Source organism: Eriocheir sinensis, unplaced genomic scaffold, assembly GCF_024679095.1.
Source record: "Eriocheir sinensis breed Jianghai 21 unplaced genomic scaffold, ASM2467909v1 Scaffold10, whole genome shotgun sequence".
In the NCBI taxonomy this organism is placed as follows: Eukaryota; Metazoa; Arthropoda; class Malacostraca; order Decapoda; family Varunidae; genus Eriocheir; species Eriocheir sinensis.
Genome location: NW_026110296.1, coordinates 7,293 through 23,818, shown reverse-complemented (window position 1 = coordinate 23,818; position 16,526 = coordinate 7,293).

Here is a 16,526-nt window from a genome sequence, read left to right as displayed (position 1 = left end):
TGCAAGGGAAGGAGGGTGAATGTTTGCCGAGTCCACAAAGAGACCTGACCTTGTGATACCACTGTCTGTTGTTGGCCTGTTTAAGATGATGTATTTTTTTCAGGATAATAGGCCGTGACAAACGCTGCACCGATGGCCCTGTGTGGTGGTCGACAGAGCCGTCGGTGTAGTAAGTAGCTGCCCGAAAGTGCGAGACTTCCTCCACCCTCGCAGCGGCCTCCCTTGCCAGCCTCTCCTCAGACAGAATGTCCTTTTTTGATGGCAGGGGCTTGATGGTGGCGGTGAAGGACCGTAGAGCCCAAGGCGGTGGAGCCACATAGGCCGGGTGGGGCACGTCAGGCGTCACGATGGAGGCACACGCCAGGGCATGTGGCCTTAGCCTAGTTGCTGCTACCGCCGCCCACAACATTCGTCGGAAAAGGTCTGGGTCTTGTAGGAGGGCCTGCCCCACGGAGTCACGGAGTGACTCCGACCCCCTGAGGCGGAGTAGCTTAACTAGGTGGCTGATGGAGAGCTGGTTGACCCTGGTGGAGATGGAGGGCAATCGGGCCTCCGCTCTTAGGCACACGCATTTTGTCCATCTTGGGGCCCCGAGATTGTGGCGGAGTACCGCGTTCTGGGCCACCTCAAGCGGCTCGAGTGCAGCGGGGCTAACGGTGAGGAGGCATGGCGACCCATAGTCCACACAGGAGCATGTACATAAAATCGCCTCAGCACCCTGCCCCTCACACCGCCCTCCGTCCGTGCCAGGGCGCGCATGATGTTGGTGCGGCTCTTCACCCTCGCACTGAGAGAGGCGATGTATGGCCAAGCAGGAGAGGCTCGGGAGGACGCCTCTGCCGGAACATCATTGCCTTGGTCTTTTCCGTGTTGACGACGAGGCCGAGGGAAGCACAACCCTGGGTGAGGCGGCGGAGGAGCAGGCGAGCGCTGGCCACAGGATTTGGCCCCGTAGCCACCATGGCCACGTCATCAGCATACCACAGCACTTTGCAATACCTGCTATTCGGGAGGGCCGCCAGTTTCTCGACTAGCAGGTTAAAGAGAACGGGGCTCAGCACTCCACCCTGTGGCGTACCGTTCTCCAGGTGCTCAACAGCAGAGGTACAGCCCTGATAGCGCACTGCATCCTGTCGACCCATGAGGTAGTGCCATATCCAGGCTAAAAGGCGGCCCCGTACACCTCTGTCCGCCAGGATCGAGAGAATGGCAGGCGCCGATGCAAGCTCGAAAGCTTTTTCTAAGTCGAGGAATACCACTATCGCCGCCCTATCGAGGATGGTTAAAAGGAGGGTGGAGACGCAGTCCCGTGTCCCCCTGCCTTGCCGGAAGGCAAACAGATGGTGGTGCAGAGGGCCCATGGTCCAGAGGAGGCGAGAGAGGATGACCCTCTCCATCGTCTTCCCCAGGCAGCTGAGAAGGGAGATGGGGCGGTGTTGGCCATCTTCGCCCTTGGGGATAGGGACAATGGTGGCTGTTTTCTATGCCGCGGGAAGGGCACCGAGAGTATAGGACTTGTTAAAAATAGCCGTTATTTCGTCCTGCATCTCCGCCCCAGCGTTCCGGAGGAATGTGTACGGTATGGCATCATCTCCAGGGGCCGTGTCGGCAGCGTGGTCCTCCTTGCAGACTGCCGTGAATGCCTCGATCCTGGCAGCGTAGGCTTCCCTCTGAAGCTCCCTGGTGGCCGGAGGCAGCCTGGCAGACGAGGCCCGGGAGACAAAGGTGGTAAGCAGTCTACCGGCTTTGACTTGAGGCTGCGGGTGAAGCGGCGGCCTAGGCCTGGCCCCTCGTGCAACCATTCGGAGCTTCCGCCAGAGCACGGCAGTGGATACATCGGCGTCGATGGTGTCGCACCATGATAGCCAGTGCTCCTCTTGCACCCTCTCTGCAGTTGCCTTAGCCCGGCGGATGGCCGCCCGGAGGAGGCCCCTCGTGGTGTCGGTGTTGTGACGCCTGTTGAGTTTACGCGCCTGATTTACTCGGTGGTTGGCCTCTATTATGTCCGGATTGTAGTACCACCGGTCCTTAAAGTTCCGCTTCGCAGGTCTGGTGGTGGGGATGGCCTCGTCAGCTGCACTGCGGAACATCTCAATCAGGCGCGCCGCCGCCCCCTCTAAGTCGTCAGGCCTGTCGGTGGTCACCAGATGACGGGCAACCGCAGCGCGGAGCCTAGGCCAGTCAGCCCTGCTCAAGTTCCAGCGTGCCGGCCGCTGCGGAGGCACAGGCGGTGCCACAGGTAGGGTGGTGATAGTGGCAAAGTGGTCGCTGGCTAGGCTGTCATGCAGGGCCCACGTCGCACCGACAGCAAGAGGCTGCAACACCAGGGAGAGGTCCAGCACCCCTCCGGACGTGAGTGGGCTCCCCCGTGTTGAGCAGAGTGACAGTCGGCAGGTCCACCAGCGTTGTTGCGATCTGGCGGCCGACACGGTTGTTCTGGCGGCTCCCCCACCTTTCGTAGTGGGCGTTAAAGTCGCCGCCGATGAAGGTGGCCTCATCGGCGGCGAGTGAAAAAAGCTCGGTGAAGTCTGCAACCGCAGCCTGGCCACTGTACACACAGTAAAGTTCTATTAGTATATGCGGTTATGTCATATTTTGTGATCTCGTGAAAATTTTTTGTAGATTTTTGCCAACATGATTTTTTTAAGATATTAGTCTCTCTCAAACATAAAAACCAATGTTGGCATTTTTTCTGATGCCATCTTCATACTTTGCAAGTCAACTAAAGTGAAAAGGGTAAAAAAACTCATCACCTATCAGTTTGCATGTAATCAATTATTTTTATGATGCAAAATATCCACCAAGGAGCTTTTGTATTCATGCATAGATTAATTTTGATTCATCGGAAAAAGTTAAATTGCAAAGTGTCATATTTCCAAAATAATATGTGTCATATTTCCAAAATAATATAATGTATATGATGCCCAGTATTATATATAAATATATACTATTTCCATATATATGTACATATCATGGGATAATTCACATAAATGCTAATCATTTAACCTAGGTCAAGTATTTAAGCATAGAAGGCACATTTGATACATGTATGTGGAAGCACGTTACCAAAAAGTAAGATTTCCAGTAGCTTTCCCACCAAATAAAAATAAAAAGTGTATTACAGGTACTGCATGAGATACAATACGGTAATAAAAAAAATCTTTGCCTCACAATATTTAACACAAAAATTTATTATTTACCAATCACTTAGGCTATCATTGTCTTCATTATCACCAGCCGCAGGATCATGCACATTTCTGCAAGAATCAGGGTCACAGGCGCAAAGCTCTGTGCATGACATACTGTTTTCTCGGCAGGAACATCGACCACTGCATTGACTTTTCACACAACGGCACCGTACCAGTTGAAGGATTGAGTCTGGTGCAATAGGAACTCTACTGAGGGTAGGAATATATCCATCTGATGTCTCTGAAATAGACCACCCAAATTCAGTTGGTGATCCCTTTCGCATATCTGCTTCCAGTGCTTGCTTCCAGATGGTACACTGATAATGAGCGCGCCGGATGTGCTCATGAAGGGATCCCTTTGTTGGAGGTAATTTGTCTGGACTTTGATTGGATTTCAGTCCACGAAATTGATACCATCTAAGTTCTGCAGCACTACTCAAGGCTACATTCTTTGGACTTAACAGTTTGCAGACGAATTCTTCACATTTATGGAGCACTTGAGAAGAGAGCTCGTAGTTCACTCCTAGCTGACTCAATGCGACTAGAATGCTTTCATCACACAGCATGAAGACCGCCCACCATGTCGTCTTACTTTTCCCAAATATTCGGCCATTGGTATCGCAGCCACTCAGGGCATGGAAGCCTATGATTGCTTCAGAATGATGTTCGCCTAGTGCCTGACGAATTGGCAGCAAAGGTATTGTCCGTCGAGTTTCTCCAGTTCCAGTGGTCATCGTTACATCATGCCCCAAAGAAGGAAGGTAATATAAAGCCAAAACCATAACGTCTGTGTCCGGAGAGTAGATGTTCACAGTGTATCCCTGCCTGTGGGCCTCAGACGCGTAGAATATCAGCATGGTGTCGGCTTCATCATGCTTGCAGCAATCACTTTGGAGTATGTCTCCTCCAGTAGTTTTGTTAAAAAGACCCATGTGAGTAATGGCAGTGATATTTCCATTGATGTTCTTCACAACTTCAGTAGCTAAGAACTGTGTTAGATTTTTCTTTGTTTTAGTGTTGCTTAAGAATCTGTTGAAGTCCATGATGTGCGTGTTCCCATTAACCCCATATTCTGCGTTACTTGGTGTATTTCCTTTTGCTCGCCTCTGTCGAGAAAGTTCCTTCAAGGAACCTTCTGTGTACTGGTCAAAAACTACATATGTCTTTGTGTAGTTATTACTCTTGCTCTCAATGGCACTGACAAAGTAGTATGACAAGTCGTGACACTTACATATTTTGTCCTTGTGCACTGCCATTTCATGGACAACCGCCATACCGTCGATAATGATGGCACTTTTGCTGCATGAAGTCCCACTTGCTCCGGATGGCGAGCTAATCACAACCGGAGCCTTTTCTTCGAGCAGATGAATGAGTTGTGACTTGTCATTGCATGGGTGGAGATATCCTTCTGCGGTCATTAGCATCGCATTTACTGGTGAAAACTCATAGGTGCATATGGCAGTCTTGAGATCAAATTCACGAGATGAACGTGCAAGGATCAGCAGGCGGGCCATCAAGGTGCTTGAAGCTTTGAGAGCAATGTTTTCTCCAGATAGTTTGGTGTGCACAACTTTGTTATTTTCATGCCAAGTCAGATACTTTACTTTTGACATTGGGTCCCAGAGGCTTTTATCTCCACAGATACGATCCTTCACGAACTTTTCATAATATTCTTTGCCACGCTCCATGGTGTTCAGAATACTGCGTTGTACATCTTCTTTGATGACAATATGTTTCGTGAAGTGGATCAAGCTTGGTTCACTACTATCCTGTGGCACCTCCATTATAAAGGGATTGGACTTTGATAAAGCATCTTTGAGCTTACGGACTTGTTCTTCCTGATACCTGAGCTTGGCTTTTGAAAGATCATGGTGCTTTGTTTTCGTCGTGTAAGAAACACCAAGCATATTTTCAACCTCTTCGGAAAGGTGACTCAACTCTGCAGATGCTAGACAGTATTTGAAGAGAGCCTCGGGGTTGGTAGTGATTCCCCTAATGCCACCATATCCCTTATGGATTTTGTTGATGTGCTCCTGAGCTTGGTCAACTCGTATGGCAGTGAAGTTGGTTGGGTATTTCTGAACAACGAAACTTCCATTTGCCAGATCATTCCAAATCGCTGGGTATGTGTCTTTCATGCTATGCATTCGGGCAAGATACTCGGGGACGTGCATTGCATAGTCCAGTCGATTATATGCAAAAAACCAAGTGCACATTTCCTCCAATGATGACAGGTGTAATTCCCATTTGGCATCACGTGTGCTTCTAAGAAACTGCAGGAGGTTTTCTACTTGCTTCATGTACATACACACCCACTTGTACATTGGGTAGGTGTTGTGCTTGGTGTCAAATTCATCCATCAGATTTAGAATATCAAGCTGCTCTAATTTCTGGACCATTATCTCATGACACTGTTTGACATCGTGATTTATTTGGCATGCTGCACACACATCTTTCAAATCTCTTAAGATCTCTGGATGGTTTGCAAAGAAAGCCTCAAACCAAAGGTCAGAGAATGCTTGCTTTGGTGGCATTTGATGGCACGGCTATAGTGACTGCCATTCAGTATTTGTGAGACTACTGGTACCCCGTAGATGTCTGCCTCAACCCACATATCCTCTATGCCACTCCCTTCTATGGTTCTGCCTAGGCAGCGAAGTGCACACAAGGCAACATGGAACTGGCCTGGGAAAAGGATCCACTTACCACCATATTCATTTGGATGCAAATATGCTAGCTTGAAAGCTCGCTTATATAGATCCATATCCAACCAAACACAAACAGGGTCTGTATTATTGCCAGACACCTTCTGATTTAGTTGGTACAGACCCATCAGTGCTGTAACCAGTGTCTACATGTCTTGTGGTGGAGCATTGATTATGGGTAACGCTTTCACTATGTCTGGAGTCTTTGTGGATGAGCACGTCAATGATCCATATCCAGCCCAAAGTGGGACTTCTTGTTGAACTCCATTTCCAGTCATAGGTGCGTCACTACATCTGCCAAAATAACGTAATATCAACCAGACCTTGTCAGCCAAATAAGATTCTAGCAAACCTTCTCGATATTGGAATGGCTTGAATTCAACGTATTTCCACTTCCTTGATGGCTTATGATTTCCTTTTAGGTTACATCGAACAAGAGGTATCAGTGTTTTTGTTGTATCTTGTGTTTCACGATGCCGTCGTACCTGTAGATTTAGACGTGTTATAGGCTGATCCACTTCTTCATCTTTTCCTGGTTTTGTTTGAAAAACTGCTGATGCAAGAGCATGGAAAGAGTTCTTGCCAACTGTTGTGTCAACATGTGCATCTATGTTATCAATAGCTGCTCGGATAACTATTCCTTTTTTAAGACCAGTAGGAATGTAGATGCCTTCATTTGATTTCATGTTTTCTTGAACAGCAGCTGCTATTTTATTGACCCGATCAGTGGTCTGGTGGTATGTCACACCAACACCGACACTGGACAAAATATCGATATGTTTCTTACTTCGTGTCAAATGGTAGAAGTATAGGGAGAGCCCTAGTGTCAATGTAGTTTCCGTCCGGCTACGAAATGTGTTTTCGCAACACTTTGGTTGGTGTGCAGTTTGCCGTTTTGTCTTATGTGCTTGAATGATCATTTGAGCTAAGTTCCTGCATGTGCGATCCACCTGAGTGCAACGAGTTTCTGCTTTGACTACGACATCACCTTGTATAATCCACTTGAGCATCCACATAAGCTCATTTGGAATCAGTTCGTGTTGGGCAGAGGTGGTACCACCGAACTGCCAAGGTTCAATTCGTTCGATCGCTTTGCGTATTATCTTGGAACATTTAAACACTGCAGTAAGTTCCTCGTTATCTCGATCTCTGGCTGCTTCTGTGACGGCTTCTTTTGTACTTAAGCTGGAATGGATTAAACTAGGTGCAGCTGGATTTGAAGGCCTGGTGAAATTGACATCTTTGATGTGTTCTTGTATCTTCTTTTGGAGAGCCTGTCGTGTAACAGTATGAGAAAGAGAGTGCATTCGCATCACACTTTCATAATCCCTTTGGGCTTCAGAGAGCGGGATAAATTCGCCTGAAGTTATCCTGTCTTCTAAGTAACTGAAGTAGTGTATTTCAGCTGCAATAAAGTCTTTGGTGTAGTCTTCTTGGCATGCACCTTCCACTTGTGATTGCTGGTTTTTATATGTACATTTTCGCCATTCAGTAGTCATGCATGTCTTATGATATGTAATGTTTCTCGACAAAGCATCGCGTTCATTCAGAACTTCGGTTAACTTTACTTGCCAGAGAGCATTGCCACTTTTCTTGACAATGGTGGATATTTGTTTTCCAATGTTTTCTGGTCTGCTCATGTGTAACTTTTCAGATGTGAGCTTTTGACAAAAAAAGCACAATTCTTTCTTATGGAGTGGGACAGACGATCTTGTCACTCGAACATCTGCATCTGGTTGTAGAGGTGACTGTCCTTCCGGCCTAGCAGATGGTCGCCCTTTTCTTTTTAAGAGATCAGTTGTGTCACCTTGTGCAACGGCCTTAAGGTACCTATTCTTCGACCTTTCTATATTTGTTTTGTTAGTAGCGTCTGCATAGCATTTCCGGTGCCAAAAAAATCCTTGCTCTTCTAGCTGATGAGGATCCAGACCTTGTAACCGTTGTGATATCGGAAAGTATTCTGCTTCACCAAATCTTGCTCTCTCATCAACAGTTTGCAATAGTCGTTCATAGCTGTTGATACCTGGCATAGTTACTATGGCAGATTTATGTGATGACTGGCACAATACACATTTCGTGATGTCTGTTTCACGCCTGCAACGTTTCTTGTCCATCTTCTGAAAAATAAAAAAAATACGCGGAAAAAAATAAATATTTGACCACTATAAAGCAGATAAAGGTGTAAATATGGGTTTTTTTCATACTGAAAGTTTATAACAGTAAGATTAGTGCATATAATAACATTTATCTTAATTTCGCAGTACTTCTTCCTATCGACCGTTTATAGTTTGCAGCCATTTTTCCTTCAAAATTAAACATGACCGCCAAATATCCAAGATGGCCTTCAAAAAAATGCCAACATCATTTTTTACAACTAGTAACACATACTTAAGGAAATGAAACCGATTCCGAAAAATCTACAAAAAAATTTCACGAAATTACATAACAGTATATACTATATGGTCGCGCTCGGCAAGGACGGCCACTTTCTTCTTCTAAGTAGGTTTACCCCCTAAAAAGGGGGAACGGGCCTGCGACGGCCCGTCGCAGGGGGGTAGGGAAGCCTCCGCCTCCGCCACAGCCACGGGTAATAGCCGGCGACCAGCGACGGAGGCACGGGCTCTCCGGGCAGGCGCCCAGGAGACACCCGCAGCGGACTCGTGCGAGCAGCCGACCAGTCGACTTGACTGCGGAGGGGTGGCCCAAAGCGAGGATGACCCCACGGGTCCACCTCCCCTCCGCAGAAGGGCCACCCGGCTGCTCGCCCGAGTAGCGCTGGCGTTCCACTGACGGCCCTCAAACTCTTCTTATGGGATTCACCCCCTAAACAGGGGGGAACGGGCCCCCTCCCCACGACGGCCCGCCGCAGGGGGGAGCCCGCCGCCGGAGCGCGGTGGGCGCAGGGACGCCCCCGCCGCCGCCACAGCCACGGGCAACAGCCGGCGAGCAGCGACGGAGGCACGGGCCCCCCGGACAAGGGCCCGTTTCCCTTAGTGGTGTTGGTGGTAGCGAGTGTTCTAAGTGCTAATCGGTTCACGAGAAAGTCATATCCGCCAGGGTTACTTTATTGGACAAAAATCACAAAGGTCATTGACACGGACAAGACACTAAGAAAAGGTGTTTGTGTGGGTATGCGTTTGTGTGAATGTTGTGAAGTGTGGGTAACATTTAAGTGTTGGTGTATGTGTACGAATGGACGACAAGAGGACATGGACGGACAGTAGAAGATAAACAAGTAACAAGAGATAAACAATTAGACGCACAGGAAACAGCGAGACAGGAGCACGAACGAAAACATTGACACAAAGTAAAAATGAACATAAGAGTCTATGCTGCAACGCCCCATTTTCTTATTGTCACTGATGGGAAGGAACACGAAATTCGAGCGGTGACTGCTACAGATTACTCCCCCCCAGTGACGAGGAAGGAGAAACGAAATCTTCCCTGGTGCTGGGGCGCTGGGGCAGACGGTGATGCGTTGCGATGAGTAGCGTTGTGTAGAGTTGTGTCGAGATGCGCGGTAATTTGCGCTCAGTAGTTGCGTTGAGGTGCGCGGTAAGTTGCGCTGAGTAGAGTTGCATTGAGTAGTTCAGCTACGGTGAGTCGAGCTGGGGCGAGTAGTGCAGTGACAACAGCTACAGTGAGTCGAGCTGGAGTGAGTAATGTGGTGACAACAGCTACGGTGAGTCGAGCTGGAGTGAGTAATGCGGTGACAACAGCTACGGTGAGTCGAGCTGGAGTGAGTAATGCGGTGACAACAGTTACGGTGAGTCGAGCTGGAGTGAGTAATGCGGCGACAACAGCTACGGTGAGTCGAGCTGGAGTGAATAGTGCGGTGACAACAGCTACGGTAAGTCGAGCTGAAATGTTGAGCAGCGAGGGGTTGAGCAGCGAGGGGTTGAGCAGCGAGGAGTTGAGCAGCGAGGAGTTGAGCAGCGTGAGGTGGACTGCGTGAGGTGGGCTGCGTGAGGTGGGCTGCGTAAGGTGGGCTGCGTAAGGTGGGCTGCGTAAGTTGAGCTGCGGTGAGTTGAGTGGTTGGCTGTTTAATAGATCCTGGAAGGCTTGAATCCGCACTCCCAAATCGCGAACCACGTAGACGGGTCCTGAGCAGAAGAGTGGTGCTCTGAAGGACACCGCCGTAGTAGAGGAAGAGTTGCATGTCGTCGTCAGGTATGGTGAAGTCGAGCGGCGTGGAGATGGGCAACAGGCACTGGCGTAAACGCGCCGGGGGCCATGGCAGTTAGAGTGCGTCGAGGGAACTGTTGTGAAGGCGCTAGCTGCCAGCAGGGGCCTCGGCGGTCGGCGAGAGTAGAACGACTGCGTGTGTTAAAGGCGCAAACTGCCAGCGTGCCAGGGGGCCTCGGCAGTCCGTGAGGGCGTCGAACGACTGCGTGGTAAGGCGCTAGATGCCAGCGTGGCAGAGGCTACAGCCGGTTGATGAGTGAGAGGCGCAAGCATATGCCAGGATACGCGGCAGTCCGTGAGAGTAGAACGAACTGCGTGTACTATAGGCGCTGGTACGTGCCAGGGGCCTCTGTGGCTCGGGGAGTGAACCAGTGTCCAAAAAGGCACTGTAACACAACACTGTATGCTTAGTAGGTAACACTGTGACACTAACTGTTGCTGGGGACGCGCTGCACTGAACTGTTGCTGGACACACTGCACTGTACACAAAGATCCACAAGTGTAGGATAATCCAAGAGGGCGGTGGTAGATCCAGGAGGCGGCGGTTAATCCAGGGGGCAGCTAGTAATCCCAGTGGGGTGTCACACTGTGTTTGCGTGTCTCTCTGAGTCTGTGTGGTGTGTGGCGGCGTATACACTGAGTCTGTGTGTGGCGTGTACACTGAGTGTGTGGCACTGTGTGTCTCAATAATATGTTGCACTGTGTTTGACTGTTCACTGAGGGTGCCTGGAAGAGGAGCACAGAGGGTGCCTGGAAGAGGCGCCTCGACCTCGCCGAGGTGCTGGAGCGGCAGCTGCGGCAACGCCTCTCGCTCAAGTTCCTGGAGTCGGGGTGTGTGTTAATCACACCTGCAGACCGTGTCCAGCACGACACCCTGCTCGCGGTGAGGGAGGTCTCCGGCGTCCCTGTTCAGCTGAGGGTGGCTCCCGGGCCGAACACCAAGGGCGTGCTGCTGGCTTACCCTGTTGCCATGCACCTCAAACCGCTGTTGCGCCACCCCCGCGTGTTGGAGGCAGTGCGCTGAACTACCCGGGACGGACCGACGCGCCAGGTCTTTGTCACCGTCGCGGGGCCGCTGCCGGGCTCGCTGGACCTGGAGAGCTGGGGGACCTTCTACACGCGCCCCTACAGCAGGGAGCCCCTCAGGTGCTACCATTGCCAACAGTTCGGCCACCACCGGACCAGGTGCAGCCGCCCCCCGGTCTGCTGCATATGCTCTGCCAGGCACGACACAGAGCGGTGCCTGACGAAGCACAAAGCTAGCCAGGCTATCACCAGCAGGTGCCCGAATTGCCAGGAAGAACACCATGCCTGGAATCGGGCCCGCGCCAACAGGCGGGAGCTGGTCGACAAACAGCGCACTGTCCAACAGGGCTGGGTCGTCACTCACCGCCCTGCTCCTCTCGGCACCTTCCGCTGGGGCGACCAGCAGCCTCACGCGTCCACGGCTGCTCCAACGTCCCGCCCCCCCCAGACTGCCCATCCGTCATCTCTTGCACCCCCTCCACCAGCTCCGTTCGAGGAGAGCTTCCCTCCTCTTACTCCCCGCCATCTGCCACCATCTCCGCCGGCCCAGCACACCTCTCCCCAAGCGCCCAGCGCACCGCCCCGCGCCCCTGCTCGCCACCCTCTGCCCGCCAGCAGCCAGCACCTCCCCCTCACCACAGCGGCTCCCACTGCCGCCCCTCCTGGTTGTCTTCTCATCACAAGGGAGATGATGGTGGGCCTGTTAGAGGGCTTCGGGAGGCTAATAGCGACGGTACTCAAGTCGGACGCTCTCCGTTGGTGGCACCGCCCCCTGCTCCCACAACCCTGTACGCGGGCGGGCTGCCGACCCGACCGGTGGTGGACCGGGACCCGCGCTCCAGGAAGCTGTCCATGTAGATGCCCACCGCCTCACGGTCCTACAATGGAACATCTGTGGCATCCGCGGTAGGTCCAACCTCCTGCGTGCCGCAGTGGTGCGAGAGTCTCTGGATGTGGTTCTCCTGCAGGAGACGCTCCTTCCAGAGCAGCGCGTGCCCTTCTTCCGGGGATACCAGTCTTTTTACCTCCCTGCCGTGGCCGGTCAGACACGCGGGTGTGGTATCTTGGTCAAGGATTCACTTCCTTGTTCTCGAGTGCGTCACCCCGTGGCTTGCGGCGACGGCGTGGAGGTATTGGCGGTCACCATCGCGATTGCCCGGACGCGCCTGACGTTCTATTGCGTCTACTGTGGGCCGGCGGCGGAGGAGCCCGACTTTGGTGAGCTGTTCACGCTTGCCAGCAAGGAGCCCACTTTCATCGGGGGTGATTTTAACGCTCACCACGAACGATGGGGCGATGTCAGGCGCAACCGGGCAGGGCGCCTCCTATCTGCCACCCTCGACGAGACCCCTCGGGTGTCCCTCCTTTACACTGGTGAGTCGATACACCAGCGGGGGGGGTCTTAGACCTCTCCTTTGTGTCGAGGCCCTTAGGGGTAGACGCGGCATGGTAGCTCCACCACCACCTCGCGATCGATCACATCGCCTCCGTGGTCACTAGGGTTATAACTTTTTGACTTTTTTTCTCAAATTTGATTTCCTGTAACATGAATGAATGAACTTTTGCTTACAATTGCCCGAAATGATGTTTATTCCACTGTGATATCAAAAAAGGTCACGCACAAAGCACTTTGAAACCTGTGCAATTACTGTAAATAAGGGCTGAATTGGGTAAAGATAAGGAAACATTCACAGATGTTCTCTTTGGCACTACTTTCTCAAAAGTAAAAATTTAAGTACCTGAAAGATGAAATAAATGTTGTTACTAATTATTTCAGAGACTGCAAATTGAGAGCAAAGGTCAGGTGGGTTATTCCACTGGCAAACCTGCCAGTGCCAAGACCATTCACCCATCCAAGCGAAGGAGGACATCAGAAGTTAATGTCTCTGATTCGGCAACTGCATGCAGCTCAGTAGCATCAGATTCTTCTGAAACTGTCACAGCCTCATGCGACTCCAGTGAGGACAGTTCTTGGGAAGATGAAGCCGAACCATCAACAAGCACAAGGAAGCATCATTCCACTGGTGTTGCAAGACGACTTGTTACAAGCTCAAAGCTATCAATCCACGGAGCAGCAAGAGTGTGCCGTCAGCTCAGTAGTGAGGGCATGGAAATTCCAACCCCAAGTCAGCCAGGAATCCACAAGGCTATCTACAGGAGAGCTGCTGAAGTCAGGCAACACTTGATTGACACACTTCATCAAGAAAAGTGGAGTCTACACTTTGATGGCAAAAAACTGAATCCTCTTCCACCTAGGAGAGGGGGCCCTGGAACAGCTCTTTAGACGATACCCGCCACCTCGCTAAATCTTCATTCAGTCCACCTAACGGGCCGTCCATAGACTAGGGCCAGTTTCCCCTGGGGCTACCCAGGCCAGCTGGTCGAGTTATGTTGTCGTTCATCAAACGGCCGCAGAAAACGTTACTGCTATCCAGGTGCCAGAATGGACGACATCACTGCAGCGTGCGATGATGTCACGAGAAATGCGGACCGAAACACCCTCTGTCATTCACGCGGGGACGAATGACGTAAAGACAACCCTTTCTGAGGAACTGCTAGAGAAATACCGCCGCATGATCAAGCAGTATAAACGTAAAACGGATGCCAGTAACATCATAATCTCAGGAATCCTCCCGAGGGTCGGTGCCGAATCTAACTTTTACAATAAGGCGTTCAGCACAAACAACAGACTTCAGTCCCTTTGCTCACAAGAAAACGTCCAGTTCGCTAACTTGTGGAGCAATGTTTACTACGATTCAGACTTGTTCCTTCCTGATGGCATTCACTTAAACCCTGTTGGAGCAGCCCGTTTCGGGAGGCTACTCTGTGACCAAGTGGCTCTTCGAAAGCCAAAAAACGCGTAGGCGAGAACACCAGCAGCTCCACCGTAAGGGTGCACTCAACCCGCAAAACTCCCGACTCGAATCACATTAAAGCTTGCTATGTAAACCCTCGTAGCCTACGTAACAAATTTGAAGACTTAGAAATCCTCGCAGCTACAAATCATTATCACATCATCGGAGTCACAGAATCTTGGATAGACACTTCAAATAGAGATTTCATTGCGGAATATAGATTACCGGGTTATACCATTTTTAGTCATGAAAGAGAGAACAGACAGGATGGAGGCGTTATCTTTAATATCCACAACTCTCTCCATCCAGTATCCGTGAAAACAGATATTATAACCAATATAGACACGGTCTTCATTGATATTAAAAATAAATATCGTAAAATAGTAATCTGACGTATCTACAGACCGCCAAGGCAGACTCTTGATATCGACCACACATTAAGTGAATTATTATTAGAAACAAGTAGCAGTTGCGAGGCAGTAATTGTTATGGACTTTAACTTGCCAGTGAAAAGATGGGGTGAACCGTTGAAATGTCATACAGGGCTCGACCTGTACACAAATTTACTAGAAAATGATTTGCATCAACACGTTCAAGAACCGACTCGGGAAAATAATATACTTGACCTTATCTTTTCAACGACAGCTGATCTAGTTAACGAAGTAAATGTTGGTCCAATTTTTAGTTGCAGCGATCACCGAACAATCACATTCAGCATCAATATGAAAGAAAAGGTGCCTGATTATCAGAGAGCGAATTTCGTAAGACTCCGATCAATTCTAAATAATTCTGACTGGACTGAAATCACGGCGGAAACAGATATTGATAAATCTTGGGGGGCCTTCACCACAATATTGAACAATGCCATAAGCATATGCGTATCCTATCGTAACAGACGTTCAGCTTATAAGAAGAAACCCAAATGGTGGAAAAACGAAATTCAAAATAGCCTATTTCTTAAAAAATGCGTATACAGTAGATACATATCAACTCACAGCGAGGCTGACAAACTAGAGTTGGACAGAATTCGCCGCGAAACCAAGAAATTAATATAACGAAGCAAGAAAAATCTTGAAGAATATATAGCGGAAACAAGTAAATCTAATCCTAAAGATTTTTTTAGCTATGTAAATAATAAAAAAAGTCACTCACTTGTGGAATCGGACCGTTTGCTAATGAAAATGGTAACCACACGAACGATGAAAATGAAATGGCTACAATCCTAAATAACTTTTTCGCATCCGTATTTACCGACGAAGGTTGTTTATCACCTCAACCGCCGGAGGTTAGAAGGGCCGAAAAGATGTTAAGTGGCGTGCTCATCGTAGAAAGTGACATTTTACGCACAATTGAAAAGATTAAAGTAAGCAAAGCTCCTGGTCCAGACAATATTACCCCTAGGGTCTTAAAAGAAATCAAACATCAAATGTATAAACCGTTCTCCATCATATTCAATAAATCTTTAACAGCTGGAAAAGTTCCGTCGGATTGGAAACTTGCAAATGTCACACCAATTTTCAAAAAAGGGGGACAAGTCTCATCCAGGAAACTATCGACCAATTAGCCTGACATCTATTGTTTGTAAGTTAAGGTAGTAGTTCATGAAAAACACCAAACTTTTGGCAGTTACTTCTTATCATTTCAAGTAAGGGCAAGACCTTGGCCATCTTTGAGCCTGCTAGATTTGAGTTATCAGCAAGGTGCAGGTACCTTTTGATGGTACGGAATCTGTCCCTGCTCATTGTTTTGGCAAATACAGGTGCTACCAAATCTTCACTTGTGGACCAATAATCATTTTCAGATGGCAGACTGTTGTATCCACTTATAAGCAATAGGCCTAGGAATTTACGTATTTCTTCCTCAGTGACATGAAAGTTTGATGCATTCTTGTCTCTAACGGCATACAAATTTGTTTGTTCAGTAATGTGTTGGATAATTTCAGGCCCAAAGAGCAAGTTGAATATTTCATAAGGTTCCTTGCCAAAATGATCTTCTCCCACCTTCTGCGGCATGCAGTGTGCTTGTAGTGGTAACCTTTCTGTTTTCCTCCATCGCCGATTTTCCTCATTCTCACTCTCCTTGGCAACATCTTCCTCAGCAACATCATCCTCTTCTTCCTCCTCGTGAACTTCTACCTCACCACTAACTTCATTTGGAATCCAATCCTTGTCTAAAATATCATCGTCATCCTCTTCATCACTCTCAATACCCCGACATCCAGCAGCAGGAGGCAGCAACACCACGTCAATTTTCTGACTTCTTCTTTTCTCAACCGCATCGTTTGCCACTTCAAGATGTGTGAATCGAGTCAGTTGTCTACCAGGGCTGAAAAGAAATTAAATACATGTGCATCAGAAAAAGAGCAGCATAGAGAAAACTGCACTAATGAAGCTGATATAGTTGTCACGTATAATCCACTTTAGTATCAATGACCATAACTGAAGGGAAAATGTAGGCACACACACACACACACACACACACACACACACACACAGTAAAACACTGCAATAATGTCATTTTGAAAACAACAACAGTAAGAGAAAACACTACAACAAAAAAATAATGGC